Source organism: Pygoscelis adeliae, unplaced genomic scaffold (assembly GCF_000699105.1).
Source record: "Pygoscelis adeliae isolate BGI_AS28 unplaced genomic scaffold, ASM69910v1 Scaffold31, whole genome shotgun sequence".
Taxonomy (NCBI): Eukaryota; Metazoa; Chordata; class Aves; order Sphenisciformes; family Spheniscidae; genus Pygoscelis; species Pygoscelis adeliae.
Genome location: NW_008824233.1, coordinates 7,249,000 through 7,271,933, shown reverse-complemented (window position 1 = coordinate 7,271,933; position 22,934 = coordinate 7,249,000).

Sequence of the window (22,934 nt, the reverse complement as noted above, 5' to 3'; positions counted from 1 at the left end):
AAGCATTTTTCATAAACACAAAGTATACGACTGATGAGAGCATAAACTTTGCATTTATAGAGTCAGAGTCCTTTTAAACAAGCTACTGTAAACAGATGAATATGCATGCAGAAGCAGAACGATACTTTTTTTTATCACTTTATAAAAGCATAATTACAATAAAATGCCATTCTTCTTGGACTAACAGATACCCTGTATTAAGTAAGTGTTATTTTTCACTGTGTCTTCATGAAGCAATTGCACGCATACTTTAAAAGTACTGGTTCCTAAGGTACTTTTTATTTGCTGCTAGCATTTGATTTATTTGACATCTTTGATCATGTGGTTATTTGATAGTAACATTTTAATTTAGTACCCTTTGCTTATCATTTGGTAAAAGTACCTTAACTGGCTATTTTTTTTATAACTGAGTCAAGCAGGTTACCTTTTGCTCCTCTTCATTTCTTAGTGCTGCACATGGATTTCTCTCTGTATGTTTGCTTCTCACTTTACCGACTGTCAGAAATAATCAGCTCACTGTCTCACATTTATTCAGGTGCAAATAGAAGCTGCACTTTGCCATATGAATACCAAGGGATGAATCTACAGAGTCTTAGACCTTTTAAGTAAAGTAGTATAAACAGAGCAAGATGCATACAGATGCATAAGCAAATGTTGTGTTCAATCAAAACCTAAATAAATTCTGGGTCACTAATTCACAATTTTGGTAGACATTCCTGTAAGTATTCAGAAGAAATCCCATAGACACAATTGGTTTTGTTATCAAGTGAGTGAAAAGTATACAAATACATAAAGGAGTTATTAAACTTTTAGTAATACATATATGGTATTGTAAAATTTTTCTAAACAGGTATCAAAAACTAGTCCTCACCTTCACATGTTGTTTTAAATAATGGATGTATACTGCACGAATACTGAACTGTTTGTAGATTTCTTTATCATTGCTTAACACAAAAGGCAACCTGCTATTTGCTAATGTAAATACTAAATTCAGGACACTTATTAGTCCTGAGACCTTTTCATTCTGAGAATGTTGCAGAGCCTGAGAGAAGTAACATCCCTGTTTTACTGACCAGGGAATGAGAAAGAGAGGTTAAAGCTTCTGTCCCGCACCTCTGTGAGGTACTGTCGTCAGGCCAGAAAATTTCTTGATTGAGCATCAAAGACCTAATTTTAGAGGAACTACATAGGATCTCAAGTAAATCATCTCGCTTATCTACCTTTTCCAGGTCATTCTTATATTGTTAACTTAAAAATATGGTGGAGCCTTATTATTTAATGAGTTTTATTAGTGTTAATAACAAACAAAAATACAACAACGATATTGGTAAGGCTGAATAGCCATGAACTATACTAATCTACTAAGAGTTAACCAATGCAGTTGTAAAATCAAATTTACAATTTAAATTGAGTCAGTATTTTAATGAATGAATGATTCTATTGAACTCTCTCCTTCTAGGTCAACTTCCTATCTATTAGGACTCCATGCACATATGCCTTCTTGTGTTGGACACTTCTGTTCAAGAACTTGGATAATCTTTCTTTTGGTTCACAGGAAAAGAATCACTCTGCTACCCTGGTTTTGAAGTTCTTGCATGAGTGACGTAAAAGGTATCTACATGTGGATAGGTATGAGTATGGCTTGGGCATGAGTATGCAGTCTAAGTCTGAACAAATTCAATAAAATGTGGTGGTTTTGTTAGTAAACAAAAACATTTCAGCTGGTTTGACAGTAAATAATTTTTTAGAAATCTCATATATCTCTGTGGTACTTGAAAAAAAAGCAGAAATGCAAGTAGCCAATGACTCAACTATATAAAACTAAAAATGTGTCACAAAATTCTGCATCCATCTTCTCCCTCTCTCCCTCTTTTCCTATAGCCTGACACTCTTTTGCCTAATACTGTTCAGCCCTGCTGCCAAGAATGCCTTTCCTACCACCTAACAGTTTCCTTTGACCTCTCCTGCTTTTGCTGACAGAAGCTTTTAAGGTGTTTTAGATACAGCCTCCAGGGCAGGAAAGCTGAAAAGAAGGTAACTGGTGCTAGAATTGTGCACATTTCTGACTCAAATTTTGTGCTTTATAATGAATACATAAGGAAAACTTCCTTAACTTTTCATTTTTTGTAAGAGCGTGTCATGGTTTAACCTCAGTTGGCAACTGAGCACCACGCAGCCGCTCACTCACTCCCCCCGCAGTGGGATGGGGGAGAGAATTGGAAGGGTAAAAGTGAGAAAACTCGTGTGTTGAGATAAAGACAGTTTAATAGGTAAAGCAAAAGCCACGCACGCAAGCAAAGCAAAACAAGGAATTCATTCCCTGCTTCCCATCGGCAGGCAGGTGTTCAGCCATCTCCAGGAAAGCGGGGCTCCATCACGCATAACGGTTACTTGGGAAGACAAACGCCATCACTCCAAACGTCCCCCCCTTCCTTCTTCTTCCCCCAGCTTTATATACACATGGTATGGAATGTCCCTTTGGTCAGTTTGGGTCAGCTGTCCCGGCTGTGCCCCCTCCCAGCTTCTTGTGCACCTCCAGCCTTCTCAGTTGGTAGAGCACGAGAAACTGAAAAGTCCTTGGCTAGTGTAAACACTACCTAGCAACAACTAAAAACATCGGTGTGTTATCAACATTGTTCTCACCCTAAATCCAAAACACAGCACTGTACCAGCTACTAGGAAGGAAATTAACTCTATCCCTGCTGAAACCAGGACAGAGTGCACTCCTGAAGACTGTACAGATATAAAGAAATCACTGTTGCTTGACATTATTTTACAAGTTTGATTCCATCATTTAGAAAATTAAAATTGATTCCCCCCCCCCCATGCGAAAACTAAAAGTGTGGTTGTTTTGACATGGTTTGAGACTATTCATTATCTTCATCATCAGAGTACAGCAAGATGCGGATTTTAAGAGGTATAAAACTGCTTTGAGTATTGGACACCTTTCTTAAAGGCATCACCTCTATCGCTTTCTATCAAAATGGTGATAATTGAAGCATTAGCCAAAACTGACCATTCTGTAGACATATCTTCTTCCTCTCTGGGTAATGAAACCTCTTGCCATGTTCTAGACTTATCACAATATACCAGTACAAAATACCAGTACATTGGGATCTGTATTGCCAGCATTTTCCCTGGATGCTCTGGCATATGTCAGGGCTGTTGGACAAGCCCAGGTTTGTTTCCTCAACAGTCAGCTTTTTGTTGCTTAGCTGGTATTTAAATATCTACATGCTGTATTTAAATGCCATACAGTGATTCCTTGGTTCATTAGACTTTTTTGTAATAATGGCGTATTACTTTGATATCAGGCAAATTTAAATAATTTATTTTTTAATGAATCAGACTGTCATAAATTTCAGAAAAGCTGTGGGCGAAATTAAAATCTGCCATATGAAATAAACTCACTGCAGCACCAGAACAGTGTTTTTTTTTAAAGCTACATGTACTTATACGTACCACTAAGTGGTTTCTCTCTTGACTTGCCGATGATACAAAAAAATCCATATCTGAGTCTGGAACCTATCAACAGATTATCTTCCCAGGCCCGTTTGCCTGAGAATCCCCCTGATGCCTTTCAAAACATTGGTTATGGCAGCTGGAGAGACAGCACTGTAAGGCTGCGCAGCAGATGAGGAAAGACTAGGAGCTCAGATAAATTGGCCCTGGGATTTTGAGATCTCTGTTGTCCCCAGTGCCATTACCCTCCCGGTGCATAAGACTAATAAAATAGATTATTATTTTACATTGTTTGTAATGTTATTAATTTTGCAGTTACTAACTTCTGACTGATATGTTAAATTTACCATATTAACTCTTTTACAGTGATTTCATTTTTCCTCATAAAAGATCTAAGAGAATAAAAAATGTTACTGTGAATTTTGGTTTTTGCATCAGGCTATTTAAAATCTCAAGGTAGGTGTTTAACAAGACTTTGCTCACCTATATCTAATAGTTTGAGCATTCTTGTATCACATGAGATGTTTTTGGAGCAGAATGACTTACAAGAAACAGATTGTTACATTCGCTATTAGCACTGGAATAATAGTGGGAAATGTGTAGGAGAAAACATTTAAATGACTGCATTTTGAAGTTGCAGAAGTACAGCTTCAGAACAAAATCCAAGTAACTTATTACTTTAAAAAAAAAAAATTGTCCTATGGGTCTCTATTATGCTTTTACCAAAGTATATTTCAACAGGATAAACTGGCATTTCTCAGTTGACCATGATCTCATTCAAAGTTATCCCAGCCTGAGAGCTGCTTAAGTTTACAAGAGTAAAGTAATATTAGGAGGGGGGGGGAAGCCCACAAAGCGAACTATGTAAGTTCTGAAGTTCTGAGCATGTTTAGTTTTGGTAAAAAATGAGGAAAAAAATCTTAGTAAAAATACTGGTCTGGTTTTGTAGTCAAGCAGGTAAATACAGCTTCTGTTTGGCCTTCTGTCTTTTCAGACTTCCGTCTTGAAGTCCCTGAAAATGTGATCGTTTATTGGAAATAATGTTCTCTAACCAAATAAAACATTGCAGGGTCTGCTAGAAAAGGGGTATTATAAATGTGAGAAAGTTCAGTGCTTGAATAACCATGCAAAACTGTAAAAAGACTGATCCAGAACAATGAACTGGCTCCGTGGATCATTACTGACTATCACTTGTTTCACAGCTAAGTGCATTAAATAATAGGTTTGGGGAAGATAAAGGTTTTTGTATCTAGTTCGAGATAAAAATGAAGAAAGGATTGACCCATTCAAGAAACACAACACACTGAGAATGTGGCCATCATTAAGTTGGCTATGATTTAGGTAAATTTGAAGGATTATCTACATGAAGACAAAGCTCAAAATGTATATGGTACCTACTCATTTACATAGGTATTCAACTCTGTCTTTTATTTTTAGATTTTGTTATCCTTTGAATTGTGTGTACAGCTGACAGGATGGAAACTTTTACCTGAACCACCTGAACCTTCCTGTCTGCCCCTCGCAGGGTAAAAAGAAGATTTTGTCAAGGTCAAACAGTCCGTTAAATTCTGCAGACCTCCTGAAGCTGGAGCCTGTGTGTGACTCCATTACTCACACTTGCCCCACAGCAGGATACCTGGGACCTCATTAATGCTCCTTAGGAGAACGACTTCCAAACTGGAACCACTCCAAAAACCAGGATACTTAATTAATAACAGTCAGCGATAGCTGTCTTGTATGCATGCTGTGAGTCAGGTTCTGAGATTGAAGTAAAGCGTCCAACTATTCCTTTTTCCAGCCTAAACCCACAGAGACATTTGTGGAACAGATCACAAGCATAATAAATTTTGGCCCTAAATGAAAGTGTGATACACTTAAAGTCCCTTCTAATGACTTGCATGTAAAGATGGCTGATTATATAATTTTAGATTTATGCTATTATCCACTTCACATTAAGAATCCATAGTAATAACACAATTTAGTAATACTTTATCTTTGAAGCTTTTATTTAAACAGAACGAGAACAAGTAACAGGTAGTCATTTCCCCACAACATCCCTGTTTTACTGGAATAAATTAGCTCAGTAAGAAAGCTTAGAAGACCATCAATTCCAGGATGTGGCGATGCCCGCCTCCCTCTGTGAAGGGAGGGCTTATGAGCAGTTTCGCTTTCTACCAGCAGGCAGAGCTAACCATATACACGGCGGATTTTCTGGTTGGATGTGGGCTGCCGGACACAGCATCGGACGGGTGTGCAGCCTGGTCATGCTCAGGCTGTTCACCCGGCGGCGGGCTCTGCAGCAGCGACACGTGGAAAAGCAGACGCACAGGGCTGTCCTCCCATCCCACGTCCCTCCCATAGGAAGCCCAGGGGTTTTTTGACTGTTTATTTGTTTCTCCTGTGCCACCAAGGAAACACAAAAACATATTGCTCTCATTTGAATTTTTCTTGACGTAGTCATTTCCCACTTAGCAAACAAAATTGTGGTGACATTTTCATGCAGTGTTATACTGTAAAAGATTTGCCTTTCTCAGCCTGTTCATGAGTCTGTCTTTTCCCACTCTCTGTGACATGTAGCGTAAAAAAAATGTAGTTAAAATTCAAACAAAAGACATTTTACATTTGCACTACAAATCTGTACTAACTTTCAGGTACTATACACCAGAGCCAATATTTGAAATGTAAATTTCAAGTGATTTGGATGATTTAAAAAAAAAACCCACCAGTTATTTATTCTGTGTAGTCTTTTACATCATATTTTAAATCAATGTTCTTCTAATTGTTTAGCTCCTAATCTTAGTCACCCTACATGTTGATAGTTAATATAGTAATTGCTAATATAAATATATTTTACAATCACTAAAGCATATGGATTTTCATCTGATTCACATATGCACACCCAGAATGATTTGTTAGTCACCATCTATATTTAAGTCACAGCCAGAACAATGAAATGCAGAGGACAATGTGGTTAATGTATATTAGGCCTCAGGAAAGCTGAACCTGAATATATTAATCACAGTCTCTAATCAAAATATGAAAGTTTTGCATCATAGTCTTGCAACTACATTTTCTTGTTCCTAGCGCAGAATCAGTATTACAAAAACATAGTAAGAAAAAATGATATAATATGTATGTGTCCATATATGTGTCTATGCATGTGAGACATGAGTCATATGAGAAAGTGTTTTTCTCATAATTTCTTCAGCATTTTTACCATTATTTTTTGTGTGATCTGATGACACAAAACATTGGTCTTCATTACCAGTTTTGAAAAGGGAGGCCAACTTGCATTCATAAGGAAACTTGATGGCACTTGTATCTGATTTTGCAAATGGGGAGAGCGTGCAAAAATTTAAGTGGTGGTAGAGTGAAAAGGAAGGGGAATGCAATGCTTTCAAGGTCAAGACTGGCTATGTTAACATGTTAGCTTTTGTGAAAACCTGTTGAATTTGCACGAGAAAACAGTGTACAAAGGAAAATGTGATGAGTACTGTGCACTTTTCTCCTTCCAGCTCCCAAGGAGATACTGTCTGTCTTCGGTTAACTGCTCCATCTGGGCCATGAGTTGCCCCAGAGACCAACATTGGTTTGAGATGACAGTAAGTCTGAAGTGGGTGAACAATTTCTTAGGATGTCACTGGGGAAAAAAAAAAAAAGTTTATGGTTAAAGGTTTGAATGATGCTGAAGTCCTGAACAAGACTGAAATCTCAGTCCTTGGTTAATTCATTTTACACTCTTGTAACTGCAGCCCAATCTGCTAAAGAAGATTATTAATGATAACTTTTCCCCGCATTCAACTGTTCATAATGTAGGCTGTTTGGGACAAAGCTTTCTTCACATGTTCATGTACAGTCTTGGATATTGATTAGAGTAACAGCCTGGAGGGACAATTATTATGTAAAAAATAATATTCAAAGGAAACATTGCCACAACTGCTTTATATGGAAAGCACTCATTTCATGATTGGCAGCATGGTGGTAATATAAAATAAATTATGATGAGTGGTTTAACAAGAAAAATCAAAGTTAATAACATACATAATAACAGAGAACATAATTTAGGAGAGTTGATGTGTTTCAGAGGGTCACACACAGCTGCATTTTATTTATTTATGCAAGAGCTATTGCTACATACAATGCTAATTAATAATCACTTGAAGTAATAGGATTAAAACCTGACAAAAATCAGACCAAGTGAGTTGTAAGCCATATTAGTGGTGGCATTTCCCCCTCAGATTTCTGACTAATGAGGCAGAAGGGTAGCATGGATTTGTAATTGTTCTCATGCATATGTAACTATATCTGCACCCTTGGAGAGAATGAGAAGGAGGCGTTGTACAGCAGGTTATTCCAAAAAGGGGGAAAAGATTAAATAAGGAAGTGGGGCAGTGGATATTAGCAGTGCCTGCTGACCTTGTCATTAAGTGTCATTACTGACTTCATCGAGAGTGAGAGAAACTATCATTAAACTATGATCCATGAAATCTCTTAGGCATATGTATCACTTTAACGAGAGATACCTTAAACATTTTAGGCATATGTGTCCAATTTAAACATCTGTTTAGCTCAACCCAGTTGTCTGCAATCTGTTTCACCAAAATTTGAAATTATAGTGAATAAAAATAAAATACCACAAAACACACAATTTTTTTTTTAAATTAAGTAAAGGATCAAGACAATCTATACATTTGAAAGAGTTGTGTTTGAGGTGATTAAAAAAAATGTGAAGGTTAATTGTTTATCAGTGTTAACTGATTTTCAAGTTTCTGAAAGTGAAAATAAAAAATGGAGGAAAAAATGAGAGGGGAATTTTATTAAAATGGTGCTTGAAATAGATTAACAAGTATAGAATGAAGAAAAAGAGGAAGAGAAAATAATTTTCCACCTAGCTCCGCCTATGTATTATTGTATAGGAAACTTTTGCTTTCAAATATTCTTTTTTAAACTATTTTATGAAAGATTTCAAGCTTTTTTTTTTCCATAACACCAACTTTTAATAGAATCTATGCAGACAAAACTGAAAAATAGTCAAGCTTATGAAGCTAGAAGTAGTGAATGTATTTCTGGTAATTCTTTATTTCTGTCTGATTTTGATGTGAATCTGACTGAAGCTGTCAGATTCCTCGTGTCTATTGCTACAAGGTGATGGCCAGTGCTGTGTTGTGACAATGAAGCAGAGAAGCAGCACCACAAAGATGGATCTGGAATGAGAAACTGGCCAGTCGTGGTTTTGAGAGAAAATCAAAAAATGTCTGCATCCACCAAATTACTTTTTTTTTTTATTATTTTTTTTTTTTAAATGAACTGGATTTGGGAAAGTTTTTAGTTTGTCTGAGTATTTGGGTGAGGGGAGGGGTTAGTTTTGCTTGGTGAAGAAGCAAAGTATTTCAGGTTCCTTTCTCCATTTTTTGTAGCGAATCAGAGATCTATTCACTATCAAAATCTAGCATTTTTACACAAAGCCTCTTCTCAGGCACAGCTTCTTCTAATGCATCAAGAAGGCCTTACCAAGAATTGTTTTCCTGAGCTCTTCTGGTCTATCGTCCCTCTTTCAACATCAAGATTCCCATTTTCAATTTGGTTTGAACTTTCAACTTTGTTATTTATTGTTTCTTTACAGTCCTTTAGAGCTTTTGCAAAATATAATTTCAACATAGAAACTAAAACCAAAACTTTTGTTTAGGAGAGAAGGAAATTATTAGAGAAAGATTAAATGAAGGAAAATTAATTCAGGCATGTGGTGTTTCATAGGAGACGATGAAGATGAGACTAAAGTTAAGAAGGACAAATTTGAACATTGTCCCCCAAATTTGAAATGTTTACATTTAGGCTGAAGTTGCACTGAATGTATTTTTAAATAGTTACACTAGAATTAGAAGGGGAAAAAAAAGAAAAAAAAAAGAACATACATGATTGGATACTTTTGGAGAAAAAAAATTAAAATCTTTTCCTCGCTCATCAGATAAAATTTTGGCCAAACCCCTGCAACTACCTTTCTGATGTGTCTGATTTTGATTGCTGCCTTTTACAGAAGGGACTGAGTTAGACAGATGCAGCTGATGTTTCAGACAGAAAGTTACTGTAAAAAAAGGTGCTCAGAGCCAATGCATGAGAGAAATCTTGGAATCGGAAACTTACGCCTGATTGTTCTAAATGGAGAAATGACTAAAGACGATTTCCAGCAGAAGCACTGAGCAAATTTATATGATGTGGTGAGTGAGGAATATGTTCAAAACAAGATGGAAATTACATATGCTTAGCCAATGAATTTCAAAATCACTATTCAAACAGCGATTGCTATGAAAGCCATGATCATACTTACTTGCAGAATAAAGCATTAGGACATCTTAAATGTGCCTTTCTATAACTACCCATAGTAGTCTGCTTTTCACTGGCATTTATTTTGACATTTTATCCTGAATATTTCATTAAAAAAGCGTTTATCTTCTTTACAGCAAAATAAAAATGCATCACAAGTTCCTGTGGGGATTTTGTCACCATTTTCCTCCTAATTTTTGTGACATGTTATCTTTCCAATATAACATTATTTTTAAAGGCATGATTTAGCATATAGCTTTTATGAAACCAGAAGGTAGTGAATCTCCCCGTGGACTCAGAGGCACATAGGACAAACTAGCGGGGCCCTGTGTAATGTTATGAAATGGAATTTGTATAAAGATGTTGTCATAGTTATAAACAAACGGTGATGACTTTTATTTATATTCTATGCATATACACATAGCATTTAGTACTTCTGCTAAAAGTGTTTGAGAACTCGAAAATCTAGAGATATGTCAGTATTCCTTTCATTTAATATTTACAAGTTGTTCCTCTGTTAGATAAGGCAGACACTTTTCTATTTCTTCTAGTTGAGAAAGCAGCAGTAATCCACATTGACGAAAATATTAGAGGGAAATATGGCTTGTTAAGTCTTAATTTGTGTGAACATTTTGCATAGCTTTAGGAGATACGACTAGGATTCATCAAAAGAAACTAGCAGAGAACATGTCGAATACAAGGATCTAATTCTTCACGTAATGAGCAATTAAGCTGTAGAAGTTTTTGCTCAGAATGCTGTGAGCGTTAAGAGCCAACATTGGTTTGAAACCAACCTGACGATTTCATGAAGGGAAAAACCCAGTTGAGGGTCATTAAACACAAGAGAAGTACTTTCAAGTTTCTCAGGGAAGTCCCCTGACCTGTGGCTTTTCAGGTGATGATAGGAGAATATTCGGTGGCTGTATTGCCCTTGTCTTGTCCTCATACTCTTCCCTAGGTAGCTATGTGTAACAGCTGTCAATGACAAGACACCAACTAGATTAACTTTTGATCAGACAAAGTGCTTTTCCTCTTACTTTCTTAGGAAAAGTAAATTCTTAGCTCATAATAGAATTAAAATAGTATCTCTGCTAAAATTAACAAAAAAGAATGTTCTGTGATTGTAAATCAGCTAAAAGTTGCATTCGTGCTTCAGGGGAAAGCAATCATTTGTTGATGAATAAGTACATATCCAAAAGTTGAAGACTATTCTCTAGAATCAATTCTAGAATAACTTTAGCCTACTACGTTATTTTATTTTCTAGATTAAAAATTATGTAGTGTTTAAAATTCAGTATGCATTCTATGTTGCTCAGTTAGGTTGATAATGTAAGTCAATGGTATCTTTTTTTTCATTTCCCTCCTGGATCGATGCCCCCAAGAACATCAGTAGCAAATAGACATGGGAATTTACAATTCCATTTCTCAGAAATTGAACTTTTGAAATTCACTTGCTATGAAAATTAATGTTAATGAATATTTTTGATAATGCAAAAGAACCTATTTAAGAATGAGCCTTTTCCATTCAGCGATTAATGCAGCAATTAATGAAAGTAGAAAGCTCCTACAAGGATACTGGAAGCCATGAAACACTTATTCTACTAAATTTATCTGACCTGTTAAATTGAAGAATCTGTTAGAAATCCATTTTAATCCAGTGCTAACACTGTGGGAACACTTCTGATGACTATTTGATAATATGCCATGGGGTTATCATTACTTAGTAAGTCTTGCAAAGTGTAAGATATGTTTTCTTTCTTTTTTGTAAGGAGAAATGTAAGTGTAAGGAGAAAACTCACAGGAAAAGTCCTTAATTAAAGATGACATGATTTTTGTTATTCAAGGTAAAGGCATACTTTGGTCCTCTGTTCTAGAATGGATGTGACTTATAAGCCCCCCAAAAATACGGAAATCTTTTTTTTTTCTCTTTCTGCTCCTGTGAATATGAAGACCAAATCCAGCCGTAGCTGTCCAGCACTATTAAGAGAATCAGGAGAATGAAACGGCTGGAGGAGTAAATACGAAGTCAGAGTCTGAAAGCTTGCTTTAAACTTTAATATAGGCATGAGGACAAACCCATGTCTCATTGGGGTAGCTCTATCACAGGGTCCCAAATACCTCCAGGTTTCCTGGCAATGTATGGTTTATTTATTTATTGCATTTGATAGAAATATTTTTAATTTTCTCTGCTCCAGTGCTCAGCTTGTCTTCCACTTCACATGAGGGGAATTTTATTTTTTTTTACTCCATAATCCACACATGCACGGCGATACTTCTGGGCAGATAAGCCCAAGAATGAGGAGGCAGGGACCCACCACAACACCAGACTGTCTGGAGGTGCCCTCAGGACGGTGGCAGTTTGCTGCAATCCCCCCCTACACCCATCCCGGAGGAAGGCTGATGCTGTCGACTTTGGGGCCAGGAGGGCATCTAGAGGTGAGCATGACACCAGGCAAAAACGGTATGCGATGAGTAGGTTTTCGCATATAATGACTTCAATTATATTATTAATGAGGCTTTTCTTTCCAGTTAGGACTATTAGCTTCTTTAAACACAAATTGGACAAGCAATGAATTCTTGGCTCCATACATTTGGTGTGTCCCCTTTTGCACATGACAGGATATCGAACGTTAGAAGTCCAACACTAGGTACCCAATATTGACCCTCTTTCACAGACGGGAAAGCAGTAAAATTATGTCCAAAGTCATACAGCGAGTTTGTACTAACTCTAGAATTAGATATTGCTACTTATTACTTCACTCTACTTCATTTTTTTATATTTCTTTATAAGTTATATTTAAAGTCATAAAACATAGGATGAAGTAAAAGTAATACTTCTAAATAATAAAAGGAAACATATTTTCCTTGATCCCTTTGTTTTTTTAAGAAAAAGATTAAAGCAATCAGTATTTTTACTGGAAGAGTATAATAGAAATTGTAAAGCAGAAATCAAATTTAAAAATGGTTCTTCTTCATCACAGCATTCAGTGCTGTTAAGCATAAAGATATATGAGTGGCCTGAATGGGAAAACAACACTAATAATTACAAAGGTTCAGAATACCCCTGCAGGATTGGAAAAAAACATGATAGGCTGCTTATATTAGGAACTTTTCATCCACACCGATGTGACCGATAACCAAGCAAAGCACTAAATATGAGTTTAATGGTATAGAGAATTTCTATTCTCAATGCATACTCAAGATACTCTTTTTATTGTTTAATACAAACAGACCAGCACATACCAAGGGGTTTCCACTCACAGAGGAGAAGAAGAAACAAACAGAAATTACATCCAATTTCACAGCATAAAGACTGCTCACGCTCTGGAGAGGCACGGAAGATGAGTCTAGTTCTGTCACTCACATCACAGGGCTGAAAACCAGGGCTGTCCCCCACACCGACCTTCACTGGGATATCGATGTACGTAGCAGATGGCCACTATCAGCATGTGCTGTACAGTCCTGACACTTCACAATAAGTGCAGGTGCCAAATGCCAACCCTCTGTGCTAGTTCTAGGCAGATTTGGCCTCTGGGAATGATCCTGATTTTCTCCAGTCAGAAGAGTCGGCACCAGTAGTTTCAGCTGAGTTATCACCAGAGAGTTGGTGTGAAACCAACCTTCTTCTTTGTTCATTAGGGGAATTTCAGCTGAGCATTAAAATGTCGTCATTCTCAAAAAGTGAACTGAGCTTTTTACTCTTTGCAACTTCAGAGCTCTTAAACACAATTTTCCAAAAAGTTTAGTTGCATTTTACCTGAAATCAGATATTATTATTTTCCACAAATGTTCTAGCAGAACTGATGATAATTTGATGGATTAATTCAATATTTTAATTTTGCAGCACATTTAGTATGATCACAAGCTGTGTTTTCAATGCACATCGACCAATTTTTTTCACAACATGCAAGACAATCATGTCAGAATTAAGAATGAAACTATCATCAGTGATGCTCTCAGCACTATAAAAAAGGGTTTCCTTTACAAGAAGGAAATACAGCTTTTCAGTTTTGTACCTTTCTATTTTATCACAGTGGTCTTTTTTCCCACTGATTTCAATTTTTGATTCTTATCTTGAAAAACTTGTAAATGATAAGTATTTCAGTTACATGAATTACTCCCTCTAGAACTTCTGAAGCACAAAAACTTAGTGATAGTTCTGAATTCCTTTTGAAATATGGTAAGATCCAAAATTAACTGTAATTTCAGGATGCTTAATCACATGTAATTACTATGAGGGAAGCTAAAAGTCAATAACTACTTTGATAGATGTCTTGAAAACAGTTTTGGTTAAAATATTATGAAAAATCCTGTTTTTCTCTTTGAAATAGAGGCTTTCAAACAGTTATGTTTCCCAGTACTCTCTTCATCCCAAACTGTATTTAAAATACATTCAAATATTTTAGCCAACTCTAGTCCCGGTCCAATGGTGTGCATTACTTACACGCATAAATGTTTGCAGAATTAGGACCTTATTATGAATTATGCATGTAAAATAGATTTACTTTCTTATTTTCTTTTTTTTTATTTTTTTTTTCCCCCCCCCCCCCCCGAAATATATTTATCTATAGTTTGAATGTATAAAAGAAAAGGAATAGTAACAGTGTGACACAGCCTCTGAAGTAAATGAGTTGTTCATACTATTTAAACCATAGTCTAACAGGTTCATTCCACGGGTTCCTGCCATTTCTCCTGCTTCCCAGGAATATCTATTCACAAACCTGTTCTCTCACTAATTAAAAGGCAATGAGGTCTGAACCCCCTGATTGTGTGCTGATTACTGAGCCCTTACGCCATGGCTCCAGATCCTGGATGGCCTTCAAATACCTGTTCTGCCCAGTGTTATGAATTGAAGCTTTGGTGTCTTTTGGCATACACAAATGGATACATTTAGCAATTCTAAAGCAACTTAAAAGAGAATTTCTCCAAATAGATTTCCAAAAGTGTTACTTAGTCCTTAAATCATGTTTGAAGAATCATCTGGGACACAATTTCCATGGAAGATATATAAAGACTATGATATGGCAACTGACCCATTAGTAATTAATAATTAATATTTCTTGTTCATGTGAATTAATTAAAATCAGAGCTTACCAAGAAAAAGTGTGTCCTGCCCTTCTTGTAACTGTCTCCTTTTTCTCCACTATGCATGCTGTACTCTCACTTAATCTTGCCTCTTTTGACCTCCCTGTACACGTGCCACCAGGAGCAGTATTTACAGCTCTGCTGATGTGCGTGAGGTAATTTGCTTGACTCTGGTTCTTTCTTTTATGGTTTGTAACACTGTGGGCAAAATCAGGCCACAGTTACTAAAATCTTTGACCAGTGTTATCATGGTAATAACGGTAGTGTTATCATGGTGGCAATGGCAGTTCTCCAAGATCCGAGAATGAAAACCAAGTTTCAAGTTTTTGTGGTGGCTGGATTAACAGTATTTACTTTAGAAAGGTAGACTATAAAGAACATGTAGCTGGCTAACAATTCAGCTGTATCTCACACTAGATTTTCTCTAAAACCCAGTAAATTTACCCTGTACCCTGCATTAGAGAAAAAGTCAGAAGCTTGCCTGCTAATGAAAATATAGTGCTGCTCGCTTCAGATGTATAATTCTCAAATAAATCTCTCATCCAGGGAGTACTGAGGTCTCACTTGGATGCAGTATTGCACAGCTGTGTCCTGTGGATGGGTGTCAGGGATGCAGTGCTGCAAGCAGACCCAAACCCGGCCACTGCTGATGTTTACAGTATTTCTGAAATAGACAGAAATAATCAACCACTCCATGGATTATTAATAATGATAGTCTAAAAAAAAAAAGAAAATTTAAAAAAAAGAGTCCAGCTTGCCTCTCCTTTCACTTCTAGTACTTTCCTATTAGTATTTCAGGAAACTTCGATTTATGTCTATAAAGGATTGGAGAATTCTTGCAGATGTCAGCATAATTCATTTTTATAGTTTGCTGTGCTCCTGTGGTTGCTATGTTGACTCTCTCCATCATAAGTAGATACTCGATTTTCGCCTTCATTCCGATCACACATCCCTACTCTTTCTTTTTCTTTCTGCAATAATACACAGCCCCAGTTTCCTCGGTCATTCCTCATTCTATGTAGTAGCCTGCCAGGACTTCTTCAGGGCTGGAGTTATAGCGTATGGGTCTGGAGCTGAATATCTGGATTTTACCCTGGCTATTCTAGCAGTTAAAATTACCCTTTCGAGCATCTGCAGTTCTTCCTTCTGTGACTTAATTAGAAATTTATTTTGCGTACAATCTCACATCTTTAAATCTTTTATCTGCCTCTAAATAACAGGTTTAAAATATTTCAAGTTTTTTTTTTCTTTTTTCCCCAAATGTCCTTTTTCACCTGAAAATACTCTTGTCCAGAAATCTGATCCAAGAGGAGAAGGACCAATTACACTAACAGATAAATCTTTGCAATGTTGTCTTTCCAAGGAATGTTCCGTGGAGTCTGAAATGAGTGCGCTATAGAATTCTTCCCACCTTCTCTAGCATCTGTACTGCCTGTTGGCATGGATCACAGAGACCACAAGTAAGGGTTTTGAGGAGAATAATAGGAAGTAGCAGATGAAAAGAATTTGATTTCTGCTGTCATGTGAAGGAGGAAAATCTCTGCTTGGAGGAAGTTGTCTGTAAATGGATACAGACAATATAATCTGGGTTCGCATGGCTACACCTCTTATTAAATTCTATGATATTTAGCTGTATATTGGAACAGGCCTTAGTTCTTCTCTACTAAAACAATAAGTGTGTCTACAATCTATGAAATGTCTTAGAAGAACAAATAACAATAATAGTACAAAAAAAATTTTTCCCAACAACAAAATGGTGATGTCCAGTGGGATATGTTCTTCTCAAGCATGTTAAAAGTCTCTGCCAGATGCTTTATTCCTTTAACATTTGCAAAGTTTTTGTTTCTGTTCTCATGAGTCCTGCTGTTTTGTTTAAGGCTGGAAAGGGTAAATGTTGGTGCAAATTCATTTGCATCAAAAATACCGAGCTGATCGCAAAGTAATCTAAGAACAAATACCCAAGACTCCAGAACACACACTTAGGCATATTCTGTTTTAGTGTATATCAAATGACAACCAAATTCTTCTATCTAAGGCTATATCCTAGTAGTTAAGGGGTTACACAGTTTTGTTAAGGAGTTTGGGGATTTTATTTTTTGCAATTCATTGTTGACTGAATTGGAAGGTAATTTATTTCTAACTCTCTACCTATGGTTTTGCTTAATTGAAAGTAAAATGAATGTGAAACAGGACCTTTGTTCCAAATAACCTTAAGCATGATGTGGTAAGAGAGTGAATCAAGCAGCTTTCCTAGGTGATATGAAATGTTACGACTGGTTCAGTAAAACTAGTAAGCTTACAAAAGAAATCATACTTGATTATAAAAGAGTATAAGTAGTTTAGAGACAAGGAGAGCAAAGAGATATAATATGCAGAGCAATCTGATAGAGATAGCTAGAGATAGATGGCAGACTCCTGTGTGTCTGCCACATGAAGGAGGAGAGAGAGGCAGCAGACAGTTCTGTGGCCAGTCTTGGTCCCCTCTTCACAATGTGCCTGTTCTGACAGAGCATAAAGTAACTTGCTCAAGAATAAGATGAAAATGGATAGTTTCTGTCTCCAGAATAATTACCTTCTCCTGAGGTGAGGTATTCCACTGTAAGGACAGAAATTAATACCTTGAGAGTTCCTTTTGTTTATTTTTCTTCCCAAACACCTCAACCACAGAACCATTCTTCCTTCCTCTTTCTTGATCGTTACGTTCACAGGCTAGGGTTGTATGGAGAGTTTCAGTGTGGATTTAAGCTGTGCGGGGCTCAGAAGAACTTCTGTGTTCCCCGTGTCTGGGGTATCTAGAAGTTTGAGCTCCTCAAGGAAAAGAGAGGGAAAGTTTGCTCCATGCAAAGGGTCCTGAGCAAGAGTAGCTTTAAAGGAAGTAGAATGGCATATAGTTGAAACAACAGAATATTATACTTATTCATTTAGGACCAGATTTTTGAAGACAGTTTGGCACCTGGAGTTCAAAGAAAATGCCAAGATGGAATAAGAATCAGGTGTTTATTACCACTGATTTCAATGGGGGTTAAGTGCTTTTTTGCATCATCTTAAAATAAAAAGAAAAAAAGAAAAAAGGAAAACCACAATAAGACTTCACATCAAATCCAAAAAGTTGTGTCCTTGCAGTCATTCCTGTTGACATCCTCTTAACAAAGCTGAGCTGGAAGTGATTTAGTCCAGCTTGCTGGAGCTGATTACCTAGAATAAGCACCAGCTGTCCCCACTCTTTTAATGCCTCCTTGCTCGTAGCTGGGCTCCCCTTGCTCTTCTGGCTTGGACCCCAGGGGGTGCCCCCTCAGCTGCCCCAGGGACTCACTTATTACCCTGCCAGTGGTGCCCTGGTGACTCTCCCTCTCCCTGTCTTTGCATTACTGTGATGTCTGTTGACCCCCGGCCCGCCTCCATGACTTGAGAACTGTGTACCGAGGGTTTCTTGATGTACATGAGGCTTGCTCCTGGCAAAGGCAGAGGTGAGCCTCGTTACTGAGCTTTCTGGGAGAGGAAGGAGGTTACTTCAATCCATAAGAATAAGCTGCTCTTTATCACAGGGTAAGTGTAAATTAGTGGATATAGTGGGTTTTTATTTAATAAGTAGTATAAAAATGTTACAAGATATTCTGAGGTGATGGGCACCCTAAGTACTCAACGAGCTTAATTAAACATGGGTAAACCCAGAGGCTGCTAGTTAAGGATGCTCTACATAGGGATTTAGGTAACTCATTTCCCATTTTAGACACCTGTCAGCATCTTGGCCAAAAGTTATGCTTTAAAAAATGAGTTAATATTCCTTGAATGCTTTAATTCATTTATTAAAATAAATGTGTTGGATCTGTGGTATTAGTGTATGTTTAAAAATGCTGTATCATTGTAAGTCCTTATGTTATTATCAGGCTTACTAAATGGCATGGCTAGCACCGGTGATGAAATGAAATTGTGGTGAAACAATGTTGATAGTCTTATTTTGAAAGGTGTGGCACTGGATCAGAGTTCATCTATTAAATCCTTTGCTCTGAATGATCAACTGACATACAGGATTTCAGCATCATGCTTTGTCCTCAGAAAGTAATGTACAGCTTTGACCTAGGAATATTTCACTGAACCTTTAATTTTCATGGCTCACTACTGAAACTTATAAAGGACATATCTTTCTTCTTTGTTACTAAGGTTTTGCTGGCAGAAACATGTCTTATTATGCATCCATTTTTAAAGACTGAGAATTCAACCTTTCTAATATGCTTCTAGATTCAAATTTAATTTCCTACTTTGTTCTATAGATGTTGTTCATTAAAACCTTTGGGCAACAATATGTTCATGTTCTGCTGCTCGAAACTTTGATGCTGAAATCTCTTCTGCTAAGCATCCATTATTATATTGGACTTCCGCAAGAATCTGTTGACTTACTCAATTTGCTGGATTGAAGCCTTGGAAGTATATCTTTCTGTGTCCTGAACAAGTCTGGTTAACTGTAGAGGCTTGCAGTCTTATATTTAGACTTATGTCAGTAGTCATGATTGCGTATGTTATTCTTTAGTCCCTTTTACTAAAAGAATTGTATGTGTGGAGCTGCTGTTCATCTCATGTTAGAAAGTACCGAATTTTACTAGTGAATAGAGTTTACATGTGCAGAGAAAGCTGTGAAGATAATAATATTTCAGTGTTAGAAGAACATTTCTCTCTTCTGTAATTGCAAGGCTATTAGATGTAGATTTATTATACCATTTAACTATGAATCTCATGTTGGCAAAGTGATACAGAAATGTGGAAAGTTATGTCGATTCAGGAGCACAGTAGAGCACAATTGTGATTCGCACCAGCAAAATGACCCTTTCAGCGCCTAATTCAGGAAGGACTTAACAAAAAGCAGATCTGTGCCAACTGCTCACCTGGCACAGGTTTAGCTCACCACTCCATACATGCTAAGCAATGGTCAGTATGTTAGCATGAGTTGGCATATGGGTAAGTGTAGTGGTGCTAACTCTCAGGTGGAAGGAGTAGCACTTGAGAGGTGGAAAGAGTAGAAAGTTGACCTCATACTGCACATTTAGACCCAGAGCAGAAGTAGCTTACTTTTTCCTCTTACTCTGTGTGTTCTTAAGCAATGCAGTGGCTTTAAAATAATTAACAATGAATCACAGAACAGGTGAGGTTAGAAGGGACATCTGGAGGTCATTTGGTCCAACCCCCCTGCTCAAGTAGGGCCACCTAGAGCAGGTTTCCCAAGACCCTGAATATCTGTGAGGATGGAGACTCCACAACCTCCCTGGGCAACCTGTGCCCTCACAGTTGCCCTCACAGCAAAAAAGTGTTTCCTGATGTTCAGAGGGAGCCTCCTATGTTTCAGTTTGTGGCCATTGCTTCTCGTCCTGTGACTGGGCACCACTGAAAAGAGCCTGGCTCTGTCTTTGGTACACCCTCCCTTCAGGTACTTGTATGCATTGATAGGATCCCTCCTTGAATAGGCAGCAAATTTAAAGAACCTTTGGGTAAAGGTGTGATGATGTTTGGATAATCATTCCTGCATAAAAAGAATGAGGGGGAAAAAAAAAAACCACCACTTTGTAATAAAGAAAAACACTTCAATTAAAGTTTAAGAATACGTTTCATTTATTAGCTTCTCAGCAACCATTCATTACATTTTCACCCTGTGGAAACAGCCATGGTACTATTACCTTTCCCAAGTAGGATGACTCTTAAATCCACAAAGGATTTTAAAGATTGATTACTTTTATAGCTAGTATTTGTTTATATGGGTATTCACATGATGTGATTTCTTTCTGCCGAGTTTATCACAAAACAAATTTTGCTAACCCGATTACTCATAGGAAATGAATAAAACAGTTTAGAAATTCCACGGAAGTGGATATATTGCTTTTATTTAAATGAATATTTATAAATATATTTTTATAATATTTCCCATCTTGCAATTCTTGGAACTAAAAAATGAACTTTTTAATCTGCAGTAGCTATTATATGAATGTGAATGACTGAAATGCTATGATGATTTGCAACCATGATATTAGTAAACATAACTAATCATTACTCAAAGTAAAACTTGATTTTCTGAAATGTTAGTTATTTGTCTGAACCCTAGCTGGAATTTACAGACTATAATTTTCCTCCCAAATAATTTGTTTGTGCTCGGTATAAACAGCTCATTAGGAGCCTCTGTCAGCATCCATGATGAGTTAAAACACAAACCTGAAATCAGGCAATGGTATGCCAGACTGATAACCTGCATGTTTGTATTCACATTGCTAGATGTCTTTGAGTGCAGTGACATCTCCTTGTGGGCAAGGCTGTGATAGATCTTCCCTGCACATTATTTATGGAGGAGATAAATTTATGCCTTGAGCTTTCTTCTCTAGCGTTTGCACTGATTGCATGCTTGTACGTAAATGGCGTGAACGGTTGTTCAGTCTGAACTTGGGTGGGTGTCAGATACTTGACTCAAAGAAATAACACTGTGCATCCATGTCAAATTGCCATCTTTATTTTGAGTATCTGGAGTCTTTTTAATTAAGCTAAAACCCATGACATACACCTTGCTTAAAACTAAGAAAAAACAGTTCTTAAAACTTAATTCTTCCTCTGGATTTCATCACTTTTTCTCAAAAACGTGACTACTGTCTTGGTGTCGGTATTTTGTCTAGCAAGGGTTCACCACCTGTAGGGGAGCATGGATCACCTAATTCGACTGTTCAGAGGGGCATCTGGCACAACTCCCAATGTGCGAGGTGAGGGAAAAGAGGCCCAAGAAAATACGTTCATGAAACCAAGGAAAATGGATTTTGTACTGCCTGAGCTGCTGACTCAGCCCCCTACGGATACTTAAAATGTGGGTGTAGCACTTGCTGGAATTCATGATACAGTGCTTAAAAAGGCTGTGGCAGGTCCTTTACCCTTTAAAGAGTAGTCACTATGTTGGATGGACATGAAAAAGATAACACCAGCTGAAAGTGCTCCTGATCAACATTTTTTTAAAACTGAAGTTGCTTACTCGGCCAGCTAATAAAATATCAGTAACATCCTGAAATAATGAAATATTTTATTAGCCAAGACTCAGCAGAATTTCCTCAGTGCTATTAAAAATATTTATAAAATGAATTTGAAGGGCGTTGTGGCCCATTAATGTCATTGCTCCTGACATATTATCAGGACACCATACTACAATCTAATGTTACTTAGCAAAAACTATCAGCTAACGCCAGGACTAAAGAACTTGCTCTTAGCAGGATTTGTGCAGTTATTTAGGTGAGTTGGCTTTGGAGAATAAGAAAAGGACAGCTTACTCTAGAGACATATGATTCTTTTTATTTTCTGTATGTACTAACATGTTTTAAATAGGAAGAGAGGAGGAGCATAAAAAACCATCAATTCTACTGGTCTGATGACCAAAGACATTTTAAAAGTGTTAAATGGAAACTTATGCAAATTTATTGAGCTTTACATCCCAAAAATTTCATGGTATTATGCTCACCATAGTATAACATATTATTCACCTTGCAGATTTTCTACATAATTTTCTTGTGTAGTATGTGATTATATTTCAGGAAAATAATACAGAGGGAATAAAACAGTGTTCTATGGGCAAGCAGATGCTGGACCAGAAAACCTTTTTTGTCTCCTTTTTATTTGTTTTGTTTTGTTTTCCCCTCTTTGTCTTGCAGTTTTCTGGCACATCCTCAGAATCTGCACCTCCGGCTGCACAGGGATGTCCCGTTTCAGAATACTAAATCAGCACAAAATGAGTCGCTTCTTGTTACTACTGAGTTGGGGCAGCTTTCTGCTGAGCACGGGCATCAAAACAACCTGGCACAGTGCAGGGGACGTACCAGATGCAGGGGAAGGGGCTCACGGCAGCCAGGGGGAGGTTTTGGTGCCGAGGTTGGGTTGGCTCTGGCAGAGCTGCACCCTCAGTCCGTGACCTGGGAGAATCTCTGAACACCTCTCTGGAGACTTCTTAATCAGGGCTAATATGGCACAGAGATCATGCTGGAGATAATGTACCTGCTGGAATGATTCTGGGCTTTGTTTTGCTGCCGCTATTAATGTAGAATATTTTTTTCTAG